This window comes from Grampus griseus (genome assembly GCF_964374135.1).
Source record: "Grampus griseus genome assembly, chromosome: 4".
In the NCBI taxonomy this organism is placed as follows: Eukaryota; Metazoa; Chordata; class Mammalia; order Artiodactyla; family Delphinidae; genus Grampus; species Grampus griseus.
This window is the reverse complement of record NC_138997.1, coordinates 31,086,492-31,108,789: the sequence shown is the minus strand read 5'-3', so window position 1 is coordinate 31,108,789 and position 22,298 is coordinate 31,086,492. Positions and strand designations below refer to the sequence as shown.

Below are 22,298 nucleotides of genomic sequence, written 5' to 3'. Positions count from 1 at the left end.
CTAGTGACTTCCATTTTTGACATTTTCTAGGGTTTCACATCAGAGATTGGCCAGCTATTGCTGGCGCTCTGCAGGAACTTAGGTTTTAACTTCATTTTCTCTAAGTTAGTTGTTCATTGTCTATCTTTCTATCTTCTAGAATTTCCTGACATCTCCTCTCTGCTGTCATTTCATCTCCTGTGCTCTTTGTACTTTTTATGCCTTTTTATTCCTTAACTGTTCTTTTAGGGGTTTTTGAGAGTAGAGACAAACACAGGCTTTTAAACAGAAGCCTACATCTCTAATTTTGACTTCTCTTGGGTTTTTACTATTCGTCAATAAGTAATGGTTAGTATCAGCTCAATGCAAATGAATAAAAATATCCCTATTTTTTCAGTTGCCTTTGTCAAAGCCTCTTTTACTTTGCAAACCTTGTGTTATGAGTGTCACGAATAAGAAGAATAACAAGAAATTTCTTACTTAAGCCTCACTTATACCTGAAGACGTCTGTGCTCAGAGCAAGGTGAGGAGGGTGTACACACAGGACAAAGGGCTGGTGTGGAGTCCCACGGAGGCTGCCCCAGTGCGTGGTGACAAAGCCTGTGCAGGGAGAGAGGTGAGAATCCGTGCAGGGGCAGAGTCGGGGTGGGACGGGTCCCGGCCAAACAAAGAGGTCACCCACACTATGGGGCGGCCTGTGGTGAGGTGAGTGAGAGGGTGTCCACCTGTGGGGATGTCCCAGCATGGGATCTGAGCACATGCAGGGCATCCTCATGGGGGAGGGGGCAGGGACAGTGATGGGAGTTTGGTCATATATCAAGAGATTGATCAAATAAGTAAAAAATACTAATGGTAATGAGAGCCAGGGTTCTCACCTTCATAGAATGAAGTCATAAACACGGAAAGGGAGAAAACCAGAATACACCTTCAGCATTGGAATTAGAAGTTATCAGTGTGAAATCACGGACTGCAACGTATCTGTATCTTTATGGCATCAATGTTGATATATAACTATAGATGTAAATGTCTGCGTGTGTGTGTATACATGTTCCCTAGCTCCGAACATCAAGAGAGCCTAAAAGCTGGGAACTCAAATTGCAACAAGCAGCCCTATCCAGATTGTGGATTCTAAATACCATTTGCTACGTAAGGGAACCAGGGCTCCTTGGTAGGGTGCCAGATTTAGTACATAAAAATACAGCAAATATTTAGCAAACAAGAAATTATTGCATGGGACATACCTACACTAAATATTTATTAATTATTTATCTGACTTTCAAATTTAACTGATTAACCTCTATTTTATCTGGTAACCCTATTCCTTGGAGAAATGGCCACTTGCAATACTGGGGCAGGGAAAAGACAACATGAGCCGGGAACATTTTGTTGTGTCAGAAAAAAAAGAAAATACTCACAGAAGGATGGGGCAAAATGACAAAGAAGCCAATTTGAAGGGGTTCTCAAATACGGGACAATGTGAGCATCAAAATAAATAATAATAGTAACAAATTATAACCCAACGAACAAAATAGGAAACCAGGAGCTGATACTGATGTGAATAAAATAAAGGCGTGATAAGGAATAGGATATTTATTTAGATCTAAAGTAACTCTTCGCAAAATTAATACTTGATAATTCCAAATGGAAAAAATAGTAACTTCATTTTGGAGTTACCTCCTTGTGGAGAAGCCTGGTAGACACCATTTTAATCAAGCGATTAAAGTGAACATCACCAGTAATAGGACAAATCAAAACTGAGTGTCACCTGAACACAGCATCAATTTGGTGATATTCCTGCCAAACACAAACACACCCAAATTGAGGGATAGTCCACAAAATAACTGAGTCTTCAAAAGTATCAAGGTCATGAACGTCAAACAAAGAGTGAGGAAACATTTTTGACTAAAGGACACTAAAGAGATGTGACAATTAAATGCAATACATATTCTGAAGTGTAGCCTTTTTTTTTTTGCAGTACGCAGGCCTCTCACGGTTGTGGTCTCTCCCGTTGCGGAGCACAGGCTCCGGACGCGCAGTTTCAGCGGCCATGGCTCACGGGCCCAGCCGCTCCGCGGCATGTGGGATCTTCCCAGACCGGGGCCCGAACCCGTGTCCCCTGCATCGGCAGGCGGACTCTCAACCGCTGCGCCACCAGGGAAGCCCATGTATCCTTTTTTTGCTATAAAAGATATTACTGGGATGATTGATGAAATTTAATGAAGGTCTTAGGATTGTTTAATATAAATGATCCGTGTTTATTTTGATGGTTATATTGTGATTATGTGGGAGAATAACTGATTGCACTCCCTTAAGTATTTGGGGATGGTGGGGCATCAGGTTGGCAACTTACTCCCAAATGGCAGTTCAAGATAAAAAAGTTCTTCCTACTGTACTTGTAATTTTTTGTAAGTTTCAGATTGTTTTAAACTAAATAAAAGTAATGCTTATGTTTGGTTTTAAAAGGGAAATGAATACTTAATCATTCTTACACATGGGTCTAAAACAAGAGCTTAAAATGCCACTAATAAGCAGTGTTTTGCAATGATGATGTAAGAGATTAAAAATGAGCCACATGGAAGTCACAAATTCATTTATTAAAAATGCTCCTGAAAGTATGTTGCTGGAATTTTTAAACTACAAGAAGCCAAAAAGAAAATTCTACATATTACTGATGTTTGTATGCCAAGCATTGGGGAAATTGCCATTTAAAACAAAAACCATGGTAGCTGTTTCTGGGGTTTAGACCTTGGCATTTCATCTCTGGGGTAGATGGTCTTTTTATGAAAAACATCTTTAAGGGAGCTATGGACTGAATGTTCGTATGTTGAAATCCTATTCTGCCCTGCCACCCTCCTCTCCTTCCCTCATTGTGATGGTACCAAGAGGTGAGGCCTTTGGGAGGTGAGTAGGATTAGATGAGTTCATGAAGGAGGAGCCTCATGAATGGGATCAGTGCCCTTTTAAGTGTTAGGAGAGAGGTTGCTGCCCTCTGCTCTCCATCATGTGAGGATGCAAGAAGTCAGCAGTCTGCAACCTGGAAGAAGGCCCTCTCCCCAGCATGCTGGCACCCTGCTCTCAGACTTCCAGCCTCCAGAATTGCGGGGAATAAATTTCTGTTGCTTATAAGCCACCTAGTCTATGGTAATTTTTTATAGCAGTCAGAACAGACTAAGACAAAGTGTGTCAGACACTCCTAATTTCCTACTCCTTGTCTATTCTTCTCGCTTTCCTTAGTTATAGAAATCCAACCTCTTGTTGGGCAACAATGCCCAGCTAAAATACTACTCAGCCTTCTTTAGATCTAGGTGTGCCCCAAGGTACCACTCTATCAATTAGACCTAAACGGAAGTGTGCTGGAAATGTTGGGAGAAGAATCGGCTTTCCCTCATACAGGCAACACCCGTTCTCCCTCCTTCCAGTCTGCAATTTGGCTGTAGCTCCTGAGGAACAGCAGCCTGTTTGTGACTCATTAAACAACAGGCTTGATGATAAAAGTCAACATGACATTGATGGCAATGAGGACGGCAAGGAAAGAAAAGCAGCCTGGGTACTTGATGGCATTACTGAGCTGCTGTGTCAATCTTGAACTCCCTACCAGTGGATTTTTTATTAAGAGAAACAGCAAACTCTCTACATGTTTATGCCAGTTGGGTTTTCTGTTATTTGCATCTGTATAAATTATTAACGAGTTTGATGGGCTTTTTTAATCAAAGGTGGAGACCCAAGACAGTTGAATTGCTTGTAATAAAGTAAAAGGAATCTTGTATTTAAAGAGACTGTTCTGGAGAGATGTGAGGGGGATGTGGGGTTAGAGTAGCAAATCCAGGGTGACTGGAAGAGACCTAAGGAAAGACATAATCAGTGAGAAATTCCCTAAGGTTGCAACTGACCAACAGTTTTAGGAAAAGTTATACCTGACATCAATTTTGAAATTGTTTCCTGTGCTGTAAGTTGGTTCTTATACTATAATAACCATTTGTTACCTCTCAACCTAAAAGTCTGCTACACAGAACAGTCTTATGTTGATGAAATGAAACACTCGTGTCCAGTGAGGGGCAAGGCACTGAAATAATTTGAGGACATCAGCCATAGTGGAGAGAGCTGGCTCTGAACTTTTCATAACATATAAGATGGTAGGTCATAACATTTTGTTTGGTTATTGAAAGAAATGTCAATCCTGCAACGACAGGCTGGAGAACCTAAGGATATATTATCCTTGAATTGGAAGCCTATTGGTTGACAAGGAAGCCTTCAACAAATATCTGGAGGGTGCTGATGTTACACCCTGTGATTCTTTCACAGAAGAGTCAGTACCTAGGATTGTTGTTTTCTTTTCCCTAAATGTCCTTTTATAGCTTGAATTGGAACTCAGAACTCATATTTCTATAAAAATATAACAAAAGGGGGTTGCATTTTCTCGTCAGGTCACAAAAGCTTATTTATATCACTTAACCTCACTAGATTAGAATACTAACATTCTTTTTGTTTTAAATGCAGACTTGTTATTAAACTCAGCAACTTAACATAACTTTATATGTTTTGCTCTGTTCACTGTTTGATTTAAGTCAGATAGCACTTCTCCAAGCAGCAACTAAGGAATCTGGACTCCTTCTAGCATGTGATCCAATATCTGCACATCCTTTGCTTCTAAGCCTGTAGACAGAGGAGCTGATTATCTCATGGGAAACTTTAGGGATCAAGCCTGGGCATGACACACATTACTCCTGCCCACATTCTGCTGGACAGACTAATCACTGGACTCCAGCCTAACTGCAAGGGAGGCTGGGAAACACAGTCTTCCTTTGTGGCCAGGGAAGAGGAAAAAGGAACATGGGCATCTTGCACCTACTTTGCAAGGTTTTGTGAAGATTAAATAACTGCACATTCTAGGTTCTTGTCAAGTGTGTCTTTTCCTTCCTTTGGAATCAGCTAAGTACATACTGTGGTGGCAGGCTGCAGTGGTGGTGGGTTCTGGTGCACAGGACTCCTAGTGAAAGGGTTTTGGTAACGAAAATCAGATGCAGATGCTGGTCGAGTTAAGCAGAGGTTGTGGTAGCCTGAAAGACAGGTAGAGAATGAGAACATAAGGAACTGTGAGTTAGATGCTCTTGAAAGGGCTCCTAGACATTTAGGACAAATTCAAGGAGAGGAGAAAGAGGGAATAAGGGTTTTGGCTGGAATATCAGAGCCTTCCAGGGAAGACATGGTTGGGCAAAGGAAGAAGGAAGCAGCGTCTGAGAAACGTACAGGTTGCTTTCGGAAAACAGAGGAATGCTTAGCACCTCCCCCAACCACTGAAGCCACACGGAGTCAAAGGTGAGTGAAAAAGCCACTGAAGGAAAGGAGATCACCCTTTACTGAAAATATATAACGTTCTTAGTAGACTTAAAAATATAACATTTTAAAAAGGAAATGATATAATGTAAAGCAATTACTTCCAAATAGTATTGGAGAGCCCAGTTTTTAGTTTCCCTAAAAATATTTACATTTAAATATGATTGAAGAATGCAATGTGTGAACCTTGATTGGATCAGGTTGGGGGGGAGGACACAAGCTATCAAAAATAATGTTGGTATTTTATGCTAGAAATTTGCTAAGAGAGTAGATCTTAAATGTCCTCCACCCCCCACCCCACAACAAACACACAAAGGTAACTATGTGAGGTAATGGATTTGTTAACTAACCTTATTGTGGTAATCCATTTCACAATACGTGGGCATATCAAATCATCACGTTGTACACCTTAAACTTATACAATGTTATTGGTCAATTATATCCCATTAAAGCTAGAAAAAAATATTGTTGGGGACAATCAGGAAAATTTAAATGTGAACTAAATTTAGATATAGATTTTTGTTAATTTTCTTAGATCTGACTAAAGGTTGGGGTTAGGTATATCCTTTTCCTTAGGTGATACCTGCTGAAGCATCACCTAAGAAAAAGGATGAAGCATCATGATGCCTGCAATTTAGTTTCAAGTGTTTCAGAGAACATACATAAAGCAAATATAGCAAAATGTTAACAATGACTAAATCTAGGTGGAAGGTGTATGAACAGAAATCATATTGTTCTTTCAATGTTTCTGTATGTTTAAAAATTGTCATAATGAAAATCTGAAAAATGACAATACGACTGAAGGTTTCTAGCCTGTGATCATTTATTTGCTTATCAAGAGAACAAAGCAGTCACCCAATTATTCATAAAATATATCATCAGATGATAATATAGCTCAAATAGTTTTAGATGGAACTGGCTGGGGTCAAGTATAAAGCCTAGGACATATTGGCACCGGACCGTGAACTCCATGAAGCCAGGACACCATTGTTTTCACCATTATACGTCCAGCACTTAGTCAAGTGCTAGGAAATAGTAGGTGGTAAGTAAATTTGTTCATTGAATGGTGAAGTAAATGTGAAAGTTCTATGCTTAGAATAGATATTCCAACCCTTTTGTGTTTTCTACGTACCACTGCTTTTTGGAAGACAAAAAATATACAAATAATATTTATGCATCTGGTACCTTTGGCAACTCCCTACCGTTAATTCAATAACTCAGTTTTGAATTTCAAGCCAAAACATTTAGAAACCTGTGCTTTTCAGAGCTAAGTTATGTGTAAGCCTACCTTAATATTTTTATGAAGTTATTTTCTTTAAGGCTGCTTTCACTCGATACTTTATTTTAAAAATAACAGTCAGATTTTACTGGATAAAAATAGTGACTATTAATGACAAAATCAAATGAAGGATTCTTCTGAAACTTTAAAGGTAAATTATCAAACATAACAAAATTATTTCAAAATCATTTAAATTTATTTTCCATTAAAACTAGTAGTCATCTATCATTCATTTTTAGAATCAACCTTTATGCAAACCTAGATGATGATAAAGGCCACACAGGGACAATCTTATCAAACAGTTGATAAGTTTTCTAGATTGATTTGTTCTTGTATTTAAAAATGTTTTTCAAGTTCTGATATATTCCAACATTTTTAACAGCATTATGATATTATTAGGGAGCTGATCACCAAATCCGAGGGCGTTTGCTGCATCATTTTGACACTACCAACCACTTTTTTTTGTTTTTTCAGATATTGAGGAAGTATGGTAATTCTCTGGAGAGGCGATGGGGCCTAGTGACAGACTGGCTACAAGGGATGAAGGCAAGAGTGGAGAAATCTGCTTTTTAAAAAGCAGGTTTCCATGTAACCCCTTTTTATCACTATTATTTATATTAATCTCTAAAAATTTTATTCTTTTATTTTATTTTTAATTTTTTTTCGGTACGCGGGCCTCTCACTGTTGTGGCCTCTCCCGTTGCGGAGCACAGGCTCCGGACGCGCATGCTCAGCGGTCATGGCTCACGGGCCCAGCCGCTCCGTGGCATGTGGGATCCTCCCAGACCGGCGCACGAACCCGTGTCCCCTGCATCGGCAGGCGGACTCTCAACCACTGCGCCACCAGGGAAGCCCCTATTCTTTTATTTTTATTTAGACCAATCTTAATCTGATCCTAAAGCTGTTAGGCTTAAAATAAAGTAACCTTATCCAACGGTAGAATAAGAGGTTTGCCATGTGGAAGTGAAAAATACTCTATAGACCAGGAGAATTAATTTACCTTACTGCTCCAGGAGCCTGAGGACCACTGTGATATAATAGCGAGCCTGAGGGCCACTGTGATATAATAGCGAGCATACTCTATTTTGAAGACTTGGGGCCGAGTCCAGGCTTCCTTTTTACTTGCTCTTCTGACCCTGGGCAAGTCATTTAATTTCTCTGAGTCTTCCTCCAGCCTTATAATATCACTGACTCTAAACAAAGAACTGACAGAAAAGAAAATGATAAAACAGTCAAGTAGAATATGCTGGGAAAATTTGCCAGGGAGTGACATGGATAGTATGTATTTGATATTAATGAGTAAAATGAAAAAACAAACAAAGTATGTATTTTAGCAGGAACTTTAGGAGGAAAGAAAAAGCCATTGTGATTTTTATAAAATGAATGAACATTGGAAACGAAAAAAAATTTGTGCTGGTGAAACAATTTGTTACACAGTTGCCTATAAAATACAAAGCAACAAAGAATAGACTTTAGTCACACAGATTGAAGAGAATAAACATCTGGCTTTACATACTTGAGGGAAACTAAGTCACAACAAAACCGGAAACCACCATGATGGATTCCAGCAACAATTTAGTAGCCGAAAGCATGGCATTATTTTGGAATGTAAAAAATATAGCCTTATAGGGCTTCCCTGGTGGCGCAGTGGTTGAGAGTCTGCCTGCCGATGCAGGGGACACGGGTTCGTGCCCCGGTCCAGGAAGATCCCACAGGCCGCAGAGCGGCTGGGCCCGTGAGCCATGGCCGCTGAGCCTGCGCGTCTGGAGCCTGTGCTCCGCAACGGGAGAGGCCACAACAGTGAGAGGCCTGCGTACCGCAAAAAAAAAAAAAAAAAAAAAAATATATATATATATATATATCTATATATCTCTATATATATAGCCTTATAGTCCTACTTTTAAGAAGTTTATCATCAAATTCATAAGAGATAATTAGGTAAACTATAATTATCCTTATTTTGGAAAGAACTTGTCCCAAATGTAACTCATTTGGTAGTATTACCTTACCTGAACTATATTATTCAAAAGTGGACTATAAAAGGATATTGGAAAATCGGGTATCTCGGTGATTAGGCATGAAAACGATAACACATTTCACAAAATAAGAAATACAAATGGCTAGTTGATCTATGAAAACGTCCTCAATAGCATCAGCAATCAGGGAAGTGCAAGTTAAAACCACAATGATAAGTATACACCCCCACCAAGCTGGCAAAGCTGAAAAGGACTGACTATACCAAATGTGGTTGAGGGTGTGGAGCCATGAGGCTCATACACAGTGGGCGTGAGTGTAACACTTTAGAAAACAGTGCGGCATGATTCGTTCACATTTATAATACACATAACCCCTCCCAGGTATACACCATACAGAAACTCACATAGACGTGATGGAATACATACATGAGGAATATTTACAGCAGCATTTGTAACAGTTCCAAACTGGAACAACCTAGATATCCATCAACAATAGAATGCCTAATAAATGACGGCATATTGCTACAATAGAACACTGTAATATGCAACAATTAAAATGAATAAATTACAGTTATAGGAACAACATATGGATTAAAAACGATGTTGAGCGAAGCTGTAAGCACAACAGGTTACATATTATTTTGTTCCAAGAAAGGGCAAAACCAAACAATATACTGTTTAGGGATGCATGCATACTTGTGATAAAACAATAGGGAAAAGCAAGGAAATGGTTATCACAAAAGTTAGAATAATGGTTACCTCTAAAAGGGAGGGAAAGAGTTGTGTTCAGGAAGGTCACTGGGGGACTTCTGGGGTGCTGGCAGTGTTCCAGTTCTTGACCTGGTTGGTTACATGGAGGTTTCTTTTACAATTACTCATTACAACCGAATAACTGATTTATGCATTTTAATGCATATGTCACAATAAAACCGCTAAAAGTAACTGAATATTGTAGATGGAATTTCTAGAAAGAAATTTTGCTAGAAAATTTAGCTTATGAAATCTTTGACAGCAAAAGCTACTGATGTGGGATAATAAAACTGATAAAATAGTTTCTCAGACGAGCTCACTTTCAAGTGTAGCAGAGAAGAGCCTTATACAAATATCCCATTGTTATATTTTAACATAGTATGCAGATCTTTATCACACAAACTGATGTACCAGGCAAAGAACGCTGTTACCTAAAACTTCGGATTTTTTTTGGAATTGCGAATGAACCAGCTGTTTTCTCCTCTGGATTAATAAGAAGTAAAAGAACTAAAGAGATGCAGACCAAGTTGGAAATGTTTGAACTTCCTTCTCTGCCGTCACCAGTTCCAGCTGTTTCCTCCAGTTACCATACTGGGTGAAGTGGGTGGATCTTGCCTAGTAAGCTAGTGCAGCTGTAACTTCATCAGTAGGTGGCTGAGTGCCATTCTGCCTCTCAGCACCAAAGTTCTCTGGTGGAGCCACTGACAACGAAAACAGATCAGGCTGCTGAAAAGCTCCATGTGGTTACACACTTTTCTGGAGGCGTCCTCTGCTGGGTTGCAGAGCTCTGATGTTTGCATTCTTTTCATCCAAAGCTCTCAGAGGTGCTTGGCTTTACAAAATCCCCTCATTCTGTATATTTTATTCTTGCCATTTTCATCAAAAAATTAGGAAGAGGAGCAAAATCCAAAAAGATTTACTTTGTAGCCATGTGGGGCCATCACTTGCTGGTTTGATTTCCTGTGAGTCTTATTTGGAAGGACCTGGCAAGGACTGGTCACTAGAAGAGAGTCAAATCCAGGGTAGCTGAAAAGTAGGAGAGTTAACCTGGTTCTTAGAACTTTGGATGAAGGTCAGCTGTGCAGACGCTACTTTGTGAGTCTCTTCTTGCTTTGGCAATATCCATCTCCCTCCTCCCATCACTTTTACTGCAGCATTTTAATAAAAATGAGCCCTTGGATTTTACCCAGTTACAAGTTTCCTTGGCCTATTTGCATATGGTGGTGGCAGGAGTGTCAGGAACTCTAAGCTCCCCAGATCTGCCTATAAACACTTGCGCCTCACCCCCTGAGGTGGAAAGACCTGTAACAGCCACTACTGCTGCTTCCAGACGAGGCAAGGAGCGCCAGAGTCCGGAGACCCAACTGTGGAATCTGCTTCCTTTCATCACTGCTGCTTTTATCTCGTTCTCACACTATTCACCAGGACAGGTTCAAGACAGATTTCTGAGGATTCTGAAATCCTTTTATCTTAAAATTTCTTGTCCTAGAGAACCACCCTTTCAACCTCATGAGTTTTTTACTTTGATTTACTTTCCAGGATAACACCTGTAGGAAGACCTGCCTAAATGGTAATGATATTTTACAAAGGAAACAGCCTTTGAGTCAGACCTGAAACACAGGCCAAAATTTCTTGATGACGGTAATGGACACTGATTAACAACCAATACCAGCTCTCCAAAGCTCCAAACCACAAGCAAGAATGATTCCTGAAAGGGAGGCACTGCTAAATTCTCCTCCTGAAAAAGTCAAAAATCCTTCCACACTCTCCGGGAGGATGGCTCCCTTCCCTCGTCCCAGCAATTCGCCTCCTTTTTCACTAAAGACTCAAGTTGTGTGACTCCTCACTCAAGCCGCACCCCTATTTCCTTGCGGGGAGGGGGACGGGGGGGGAGAGGGATGTGTTACAACTCTCATCTTTACAATGCTACGCAGTTTACAAAGCGCTTGCACTTCCGTAAAACTCCTCTGAGCTCCGCGAGGGAGGGAGGGAGGCATTCATTCATTCATTCATCAAACATTTGCTCGGCCCGAAAACGCGTTACCGGGCGCTGGGTCTCGCCCCACACGGCGGGAAGGGTGGGGCGCTCGCTCCCTCGAGCAGGTGCAGCGGATCAAGCTGTAAGATAACTTCTCGCTCAGCTGGGCTTTTCGAAGGCCCGTTGGGGCCAAATGCCTCACCTTCGGGTGATGCGCGCCCGAGCATGGCCGCGCGGCCTGGGCCTCCTCCTTGCTCCCCAAGGAGCAGTCACCACCTGCTCTGAAGGAAACCGCTACGGAGCAAGCTCTCTCCACTGCCCTCGGGTCAGGGGTAAGCTTAGGCGGCAGCTTAGGCTCCACGCGGCTCCTCCCCTTCCTCTCCTCAGTTCTGACGCGGCCGTAGAGGCGGCGGCAGCGGCGGCGAGTCCCGCGGCCCGAGGCGCACCCACCCGCTCGCCGAGCCCGACTTCCTCTTCCCTTGGAGCGTCATCGTGCGCGCCAGAGGCGCCCAGGGCGGGGTGGTTGGAAAGGGGAAAAAAGGCCCGCGGAGGAAGCCTCCGAGCGGAGAGAAAAGGGAGGGGGGAAGAGAGCGGTTGCTAGGTGACTTGCGTCATCGGTCCGCGCCGTTTTCCTCCCGCCCCTCTCTCTGGAGTGAGGCGAGAGCCCCGCACTGAGCGAGGGAGACAGCGAGCTGAGCTCGGGGCGCTACCGCCGCCGCCGCCGAGAGCGTGAGAGCGAGGGAGCATCCGAGAGACCCAGCGCCCTTGCACTGGCCGCCGCCGAGACCTCCGCCTTAACCTGGGCCAGAGGGAGCCGCGGCCACCCCTCTTCTCCCCCCCTCGCCTTCCCGGCCGGCAGCGGCGGCTGCACACGCCGGAGCCCGAGCCCGAGCCGGAGCCGGCGGCTGGGGGGCAGGGAGGCGGCTACCTCGGGTCGGGACTAGTCGGCTGCTCCGCGGTGAGAGGACGCTGAGGAGGGGCCGGAGCTTCTGTCCGTTCCGGGGCGCGGGGCGAGGGACCCCCAAGGTGGAGGGAGGGGGTCCCAGCCGCAGCGACACATGCTGGAGCCGGGAGCGGGGGCGGCGCCGAGCGGAGCCGGCCGGGTCCCCCACCTCGCCGCCGCCTCGGCCACCCGCCCGGGGCCGTAGCATCTTGCCCTGGAGTGTATGAGCCGGGACCCCAAGCCCGGCAACCACCCCCCGACCGGGGGGGCGGGGACCCCGATGTGAAGCGGAGGCCGGGGCGGCGGGGACAGCAGGACCGGCGCCGCCGTCCTTTCCTTCCCTGCCCCCTCCCCTCCGCCCCCTCGGGGGTCTTCTTTCTCGGCCAGTCGCCGGCCCCCCGGCTCCTCGGCAGGACTCCGGGAGGAGTTCTTAGAGCCCCCTCCCCTGCCCCAGCCCCGAGGGCGGCGGGGCCGGGGGGGACCCGGGGGGCCGGCCGCAGCCTCCGCCCAGAAGAAACTTTTCAAAAACAAAATCCGGAGCCCCCCAAACGTGACTGTCTGGGGAGAAGTGGCCCGGGACGGGCAGAAGACCCAGCCTGAAGAGACCCAGGAAGAGGAAAAGAGGAGGTAAGCGGGGCCGCCGCCTCGTCTGCTCCGGCGGCGCGGAAGAGTCCCGGGTGGCCGCCGGCTTAGCGATCCCAGCCCCGCTTCTTCCTCACTAACGCTCCGGAGCCTGCCGCAGCTGCCGCCTGAGTCCCAAGAAGGAAGGGAAGCACCCCACGCTCTCAGCGCCCGGCTCTTCTCTAAAGTGTGAGTGGCCCTGGGAAAGGGAATGGAGGGATAGAAAGGGGGAGGATGCTGGGGCGTCCTCCGGAGTTTTGCCGGTGTTTTCCAGGAGTGTTGGGAGTGTATAGACGAGAGGGGTACCTTAGTCCTCACTGCGGGGAGAGGCATCCGGCAGTCCAGTGTTTTGTAACCTTTTAGCGCTCTGTACGTGTGATACGCAAGCCCACAGGTTTCTCTTCGAGGAGTTCTGTCTTTCTGCAGGGTGGACACTTGGTATCTTTCTGGCCAGTAATTGGCAAAAGGAAATTGAGGAAGCCAGAGCCTGTGTGCGCACAAGGGACATCTCTGTAATACACATTTTCTTGGTACACCCGGTGGGAAACAGCGCGGTAGTTTTTGTCTCTGGGCAACTCTTATTTGGTTCCCAAGTGGGAACCCCTGACTCTTTGAACCCCTGAAAGTAAAATTGCTTTCTTTTTTGCCAGTCTTCCTTGAGAGATTTCATTTCAGTACCTAGTGGTACAGGAATTTTTTTTACCTTCTCATTTCCTGGGTGCAGTTCCTGCGTATCAGGAAGACACTGTAACATTTCAGTTACTCAGGAAATTCTGAGGTCTTTTGATCACAACTGATTTGGGGGAGAGCATTTAGTACTTTAACCAGTTTATAAAAGGTGTTAAATTTTTTCCTTACCCAAATGCTTTTTTTTTTTTCAGTAGCATATGTCCTAATTGCTAGCAGTTTTTTGTTTGTTGGAATGACTTGAAGCTTTGCTTATTTGAGTTATCTCATGCTTCTGTATCAAATGAGGAGAAACTTCTGATGTTTAATTCTTTGAAGAATGATGTTTTTCCTCTTCCTTTATTTTAAAGGTGAAGTCTGTAAAATCTTTGATTTGTAATTTAGGTATCCCCTCAGAGTGTCAAATTAAGGTGCAGGAAAGTAATTGACATTTCATATGTTTATACAGACCTTAGGGTTAAGCATAGGGTGGAATTTTATATAACAGAACATAGGCAGTACTAAGAATTATGGCCCCTCCAGACAATTGTGTTAGCTTACACTCTCTGAAGCCACTGCTGAGAGAAACTTTGTGGGAGTGAATGTAAGCCTGGGATTATCCATGCTAACTTTTCCATTCAGCATCTTGATTAAACTTATTTAAAACTTTCTCAAACACTTTTCATCCTGTACTTTTTCTCTTTTGAAGAGATGAATTCTGCAAGTTTACTGGCCCCTGAATTATGTAACAGTTCATTTATTTATCCCAAACCTGTTTCTTTATAAAGTTTCAAGACACATCCCAAGTTCGTATTTTGAGAATTGCTAGAACAAGCTGGAGTTCATCTTTTCCTGGTTTGTAGATTTTGATTGTTCCTCTTTACTATCATCTTTCCTGACTTTTTGTCTTAAAATAATTTCTTCCATCCTTTTGATCACTTTGCCCTCCTCTGGAACTTCACCAGCTGTTTTGTTTTTCTTTATATGCCTTTTCCTTGTTATGCTTTTGTTAGGAACCTTTAATTCTACTTTAAATAAGTACTGGCATCAAAATATTGAGTAGTGGGGCTTCCCTGGTGGCGCAGTGGTTGAGAGTCTGCCTGCCGATGCAGGGGACACGTGTTCGTGCCCCGGTCCGGGAAGATCTCACCTGCTGCGGAGAGGCTGGGCCCGTGAGCCATGGCCGCTGAGCCTGCGTGTGCTCCGCAGCGGGACAGGCCACAGCAGTGAGAGGCCCACGTACCGCAAAAAGATATATATATATATTGAGTAGTGGATGTAGTGTTAGACGTGGAATCAAAAACAAATTTCGCGGACTGCCCTGGTGGCGCAGTGGTTGAGAGTCCGCCTGCCAATGCAGGGGGACATGGGTTCGTGCCTCGGTCTGGGAAGATCCCACATGCTGCCGAGCGGCTGGGCCCGTGAGCCATGGCCGCTGAGCCTGCGCGTCCGTGAGCCTGTGCTCCGCAATGGGAGAGGCCACGACAGTGAGAGGCCCGCGTACCGCAAAAACAAAACAAAACAAAAAAAACAAATGTCTCTAGATCTGTTATTTTGTGACCTTGAGGAAGTCATGTATCCCATACTTCACAAACATAGGAGGAAGAGAAATCTAGTCTTGCATAGGCTGTTTTTTGGGGGAGGAAAAGAGGACAGACCAACAAACTAGTTTGAACGTAGATTATACTCCATCAAAGTTGCTTACAACTTTGACTTGTTTTGACTATAGATTGGTTAAAAATCATGGTAATGTTTAATGTATATTTGGGTAGCAAAGAAACAACAGAGCATTTGTGGGTCCCTGCCTTTGAGATGCTTTTGCTTATGGGTGGCAGAGGCAGTGAAACGCAGATTGCACAAAATTATATAAAAGGAGGAATGGACCAGTTTTTATCTACGATGACTGTATGTCAGCAACTGTTTGATACCTTATAGATGTACATGTATTTGTACATTTTTCACTAGAGAAATGTTGATGTTGGACTATACAGAACTTATTGGAGTGTCTGAGCCAGGAGAAAGTGTTTTTTAGGAAGAAAAGAACAGGTGGAGATAAAGTGTTTAAGACTTTTGGAATTGGAGGGGGTGAGGGACAAATGTAATTAGGAAGTTAGCTTATGGGAATACAGAGGGAGATTGTTGAGTAGGCTTAGGGCCAATTTGTGTTTGTGTGGATACATGTTTACAGCCCAAAGAATGAACTGAGAACAATGTTTCTGAGAGGGTAGTTTTAGACCACTGAGAAGAAATCGTATTTTAAGCCAAGAGGCATTATACCTGGATTAGGGTTTTGTTTTTCTAGAGAACTAACATTTTTACACTACAGTCATTGAAGAGCTGTACAGATGGAGGGGTGAAAAAGAAGGTGCTTCCAGTATGTTGGTATGGTGCTAGTGGTTTCTTATAAAAAGTAATTCAGAAATGAGGCAGTGGACTTTGGACATTAAATTTTAGGGTTAAAGTTGGATACCAATGCAATCTTAAGACAGTAAAATAATGAGTGATATGCTGAAAATGTAGAATTGGGAGTCATTATAAAAGTACTAAGGTTTCTCTATAGTGCTGATGGAGAGTAGAGAGCTGAAAAATGGGTATTTGGGGGGAGGGGAATGTGTTAAAGTTAGCAAAGATACAGGAAGAGGAGAATGGATGAGACTCTCCTGTTTTAAAAGTGAATAAGGGTTGAAATTGAAAAAGGAGGAACAACCTTTAAACATGGGCACCAGTTCAGTCTTAGGGCAGATGATTATTTTTGAAATACTAACAAGCTTTTTGTAAGGTATATAGGTCCCTTGAGATTGTTCAGAAGAATATATAAGATTTCAGTGTTAAGGAACTTATACATAAAAGGACAGATCTGTTTCATCAAATTTATGTTTTTAAAGTTTGCCTTTCATTATTATCCTAAGTTTGGTCTCTAACATGACGAAGTGGGGCTAAAAATAGCTGGCAAAGAACGCTGCTTCCCCTGCTCGCAGTTGGTGTGTGTCTTTGTGTCCCATACAATGGAGGGGATATCCCTGTGTTGGCACAGCAGTGCTGAAAATGCCTTAAAAAAAAATCTTTTTATTAAAAAACAAACAAAAACCAATTTGGCACTTAAAAAAATTCAGACGTCTTCGAAGCATTTATGGACATTGGAAGACTGATTTTTTTAAAAATTAAAATTTAAAATTTTTGTGGTGAAACTTGCATTTAGTGTTGACACTAACAAGGATTAAGAATTGTGAGGTAGGGAATATGTATATCCACACTTTTTTGTGTTCCTTAGTTCCAATTCACCTTCTTAGTAGCCTGTTTGGCCTCTTCTTAAGAGTGATAATTCAAGTGGCAGGACCTTCTGGGCCACAGCTATTTAGACAGGGAGCTAGATCTATGGTGGTTCTAGGATCTGGAATATATGCCATATGAGTGCCTTCTCTCCTCACCCACTATTTTCCACAACAGTTTTTATGCAGGCGAAATCATGTTTCGATGAACTTTAAAGGGCAGCCTTTTGGGGTTAACATGATTTACTAGTGAAGGCAAGTGGGGAAGGTGGGACCCTGGTAGTAGGGAGTGATCACCTCGTGTGCTCTGCCTTGGCAACTTTGGGACTGATATGGGATGATTAAAGAGCCTTGAGGGTGTGTGTTTGTGTGTTTTATCACCGGATGGTCCCAAAGCCCACACCTAGGCTAGCAGCAGCCCAATTCGTGTACTTGGAGATGGTTTTTGGAGAAGTCTTGTGTTGCCTCCGGCATCTCATTGTGTAGAGGAGGGGTTGGCATACTTTTTTTTGGTGAAAGGCCAGTTATTGAATAGTAAATAGTTTAGATTTTGTGGACCATATGGTCTGTGTCGCAACAATGCAGTTCTGCTCTTGAAGTGCTCTTGAACGCCACAGACAGTATGTAAGTGAATGAATGTGAATGTGTTCTAATAAAACCTTATACATAAAAACAGGAGGTAGGTTGGGTTTGGCTCGTTGTTTATGGACCCCTGGTATAGAACACTGACTGCCAAGTCCACCAACATGCAGTATGAGCTTCATTCCACTACAAAGCTGGGACTGGCTCTTTTAGCTGGTCTCTGTTTTCTAAATGAGATGTGTTCCTTGGAGGCAGTCTTAAAATGATTCTGCATAAAGCACAGAGTCTACTGTTCAAGGTACTTTTGCCTCCACAGTGATGAAAACTATGGACTGAGGAGCAGGGGCAATGCCATCTATAAGGTGATGAAGCTAAAAAGTAGGTAGGACTACTTGTATTTCTTATTCAAAGATACCATACCATATAAGATACCATATAGTGATATACTGGCCGTGTATCATGGCCAGAAGTATCTTTGAAGAAACTTGTGAGTATAATTTTGAAAGGTTCTGAAAATAAGTTGTAAAGCATTTACTTTAGATGTAAAATTAGAAGTATTGATGGTTTGTTTGAATCAGATGAAAATATTTGTCAAACTATAAGAACATTAAGGTTTGGTACTTCTGTTTCTTAAAGCTTTTATCTTTTGCAGTGACCAAGTTCATTGTGTAGAATTATTAGCTCCATAATTTTTGTTTTGTTAATTTCAAGTATTATATCTTACCAGATCACTTAAATCATTTAACTCTGTACTTTAAAAAGTTTTGCTGTGTTCTTAAGGGTAAATGTAGCATGGGTTAATAGATTCACCCAAAAAATAAATCTCAGATGTGTTGTTTAGAAAGGATAATTCACTTTGTGCAATTTTACATCACAGCTAATATCAAAACATCTGTTTCATATGTCAGCATTGGACGGTGGTATATTTTTACCCTGGTTTCATAAATCTTATTTATCTCAGGAGTCCCCTGTTTATGGCAGGGGAAGGGGTTATTCTTGCAGTAGTGACCACTTTTTAGTTTCAAACCTGCTTTTACTTTATATAATGTTTCTACATATATAATTGATACTTCAATTCCTCTTCCTTTAAAAAAGAGGTCTGACAATTTTACATGACCTGACAATTTTAGTATACCTTTTAGAAAGAAGGTCACTGTAAAGTTGCTTTTTTTTTTTTGGCGGTACGCGGGCCTCTCACAGTTGTGGCCTCTCCCGTTGCGGAGCACAGGCTCTAGACGCGCAGGCTCGGCGGCCATGGCTCACGGGCCCAGCCGCTCCGCGGCGTGTGGGATCTTCCTGGACCGGGGCACGAACCCGTGTCCCCTGCATTGGCAGGTGGACTCTCAACCCCTGCGCCACCAGGGAAGCCCTAAAGTTGCTTTTTTATTCATTAGGAGAGGATTCTTTCCTTGCTTTTTAAAAAAATCTTGCTTTTATTTCAAGCTTAAGGATGAGTGGCAATTTAAAAGACACAAGGTGTCCATCTGCTATCTCCTGCCTTCTATCCAAATAGAAATATTCTGTGTTGGTGACATTTCCAGTGGACCAGGGAAAAGAGTGGTGTATTAGGTTTCATTTATTTATTTATTTTAATGTAGCTGAATTGTCATTACAGATGAGTAAAGTTGTTTTCAAATAATGAACTCTTGCTGTTAAACATTTCTACTTTGAGACTTTTCCCCACTGAGTGTCAAACCAGTCTGTCTTATGCCTTAGTTTAGTTTTAGATTTTTGCTACTTTTTTATGATACCTCATTGATACCGTCTCATGATCCCTTTCACACTGTGTTTGGAGTCTGTTTCCTAAATCTACATGAAATTTCCTGAACACTATAGGATATATATTTTCTAATAATTATACTTTTACACACATGTATATTTAAAATTTCCTCCTGTTCTACCTTCAGAATTGTGAAATATTTGAGGAAACATCTGTACTTGATCTGGATATTGAGTGACAAACCAATGTATACAGTTTTTTCTAAAATGTTCCCTTAAAAAATTTTGAGTAACAATTGATTTCTCTAAAACTAAGAAAATATTATGTTTGTGTTGTATTATCCTGCAATACAGGTAGTTGGAAAATAATAAAAAAAATGGGCAAGAGACGTTATTGTTTGGTATCTTATTTTTTGCTCTTTCCCCTCATCTAAGGGATAGCTAGTAGATCAGTCTGATATTGTGCAGTTTCTGTTGCTCTGCTGTTTCACCTCAGCCCTTTTTTTCCAGCTGAAGGTTAGCTATTGGAAATCTGGGTGGCTTTAGGCAGGAGGTAGCGTGTGCTGTTTGTGTGTCTGTGTGTACATGTATCATGCTAGATGCTCCTTCATGACTGCTGTGGAATTTAGGAAATATTAAAAGATAGTGGTACAAAATATTTTTAATATCACTTAGCCTTTCCTCTGAGAGGATCACCATAGGAGAAGATACTGAACCCATCAATATATGTTAGGCCAAATGTGAAGTGTCAAGACAGATTGCTTGTTTGTTTTTGGAAGAATGTATATAACTTAATGAGACTTTTAGGATGGCATGCTTTTCAGGGTAGTGTAAGGGGTAGTAATAGACCTTTGCATGACATCCTCTAGGTCTGAGAAGGACTTGTCCCACTAATAATGGTGGGTAATTTATAACTATCTAATGGTTGAAAATATGCATACATGGAGCCAGCAACAGTTGCTAATTCATTTCTCATTTCCCTCATAAAATACATTGATACTCTGGAGGCAGAAGACTCATTAGTCAGGCAGTACCTTTCTTGGCTTTGTGGCACGGGACAAGCTACTTATCCTTTTACTGTCGACTTTATCACGTGTTGATGGGGACATGTCTTACACAGGGTTGTTGTTAGGATTAAATGAGATAATGTAAAACATATGCAAAGCTCTTCCAGTGCCTGGCATATAGTAAGGTGACCCATCACTGTTAACTTATTAAGTTAAAGATCTTTCAAACTGTGGCATAGACGGAAGGCTAAAGTCAGGCTTTATATTGCCGAACACTTAAATTCAGCCATTGAGTTTGACAAATAATACTGAAGTAATTCTGCCGTGTTTCCAAAAGCCTCTGAAACAGTGTATCATTCATTAATGTTTTTATTTTAAAAAAATCTTAAAAAGTAAAGAAATGGCAGAACTGCTGTGCTTATTGTTTATAGAAAAGAAAGACTGATTTGAACATAACTGGAATTTGAATTCATCCCTAAAGACTTCAATAGTGCTTAGATCAGAAAGGACTCTTTTTTGAATAATTTATTATCTCTGAAAATGACTGTGGTTTAAATTGTCCATTTAGAAATATCAGGATGTAATTGGATTATCCAGTCTTTAAACTATTCATCTCTTTAACACTGGGAATAAAAAACTTAAAAAAAACCCGTGAAGTTTAATAAGTTTTATTTGTATCATTACATCTCAAATTAAGATTGAAGGAATTTTATTTGAAGGATTTTATTGAAGGATTTTGTTTTAACTAAATTTTTAGTTTTCTCCTTTTCCTAAAATGATGAGAGTGAGGGAGGGAGGGTTGGCTATTCCCTTTTCATGCTTAATATTTATTAAATACAGGATCAGTTTTCAGAAATAACTTTTCCTTCAAACTTGGCATAATCAGTGTTCTATTGGCCAATTCAAGAAATAAATGCTTCTTGATAGTTTTTTGTATTTGGAAAGTATTTCTACTTTGAGAACAATTCGTCTATGCCTTCATAGTTTGTTTGTTTAATAGAACTGTATATTTAAGATAAGTGTATGAAAAAAATCCAAAGGCAGAAAGAAAAGATTGAGCTATGTTCCTTAGCACTGTTTGTCTTGCCAACTCTTGTTCTCATTCTTTAACTTTTCTTTTAAGGCAGATTTGCTTTAGATTTTGGTGTAAATGCAGAAATCAGATTGACTTATATATTAGTGGATCTCTGGTTAAGTAGTTAATTTAATGAATATTCTAGTTTTTAAACAAAGTCAGTATTTTAAATATTTCTCTCTGTTGGTAGTGATTGGAGTTATAATTCTGGAGTTAGCTTCTTTCCATTTTAGAGATTTTCAGAAAGAATTATAATTATGAATAGGTTACTGGATAGATGGGAGAAGAGCATAATCTCTAGTGAGTTTAATTTCTTCCTGTTTATTTATTATGTCTATAATACCAGGTTATATAAATAAATATGCTGGTCATCAGCTTTCTTTTGCATGATTGGTTGTCTCTTCATTGACTAACATAACTTTTGGAATGCTGCTCTAACGAGTAGGGAACCTTTTTTCTACCTGAGTATTACACAGGTAGACTTTTTTTCCTTAGAGAAATATAAAAGTTTTAGCTAGATTAGAAATTGAGAGTAGGAAACACAAAATTTCCAAGTTTTTATAAAGGCCTTTTAGTAGGAGAGGAGAGATGGGATGTATAGAGGAGGGGAGAGACGCAGAGCGAAGGAGGGAGGGAAGTGGCAGATTCGGGGAGAATGGGTCAGGAAATTTTGAGGTCAGCCTTAGTCAGAGGTCACACCCTGTTATTTCTTTGGGTTGTGGACACGGGGTGTTACCACTCGTTATCTACCACCCTTTGAAATGTTGATTAGATGATTGACTCTAGCTCCTAGTTTTTCAACATCTGGATTCTTTAAACCATTGAAGTTTTAATCTGTATGGGATAATCAGTGTATTCTAGGGTGGGAAAAAATCCACAGTACCTGCTAGGAGAGGGGGCGGACATATGGTTTTTGACTACATTGGCATTTCTTTTTGGTTCTGGTTTGTTGTCTTTCCTCATTGGCTACATTTCCCTAGCTTTGCCTTAGAAGGATACTTGTAATTCTATGTATGTGACATAGTAGTTGAGAGGCAAGCCTTGGAGTTGATAGACCCAGGTTCCAGCTGTGCTGCTTTGTGACCTTGGTCAAGTTGTTTATTCTGTGTGTGAACCTGTA

At 41.8% G+C, this 22,298-nt stretch overlaps 1 protein-coding gene across 1 annotated transcript in view; it reads left to right on the top strand.

Annotated features, from left to right (window-relative positions):
• Positions 1 to 13,018: 13,018 nt before the first annotated feature.
• The window catches only part of FBXW7 (F-box and WD repeat domain containing 7), a 206,311-nt gene continuing 197,031 nt past the window's right edge, over positions 13,019 to 22,298 (top strand). The window contains exon 1 of the mRNA XM_082653928.1: positions 13,019 to 13,049. The gene's annotated coding sequence lies outside the window, so the exon portion shown is untranslated. The remainder of the gene's footprint in view (positions 13,050 to 22,298) is intronic.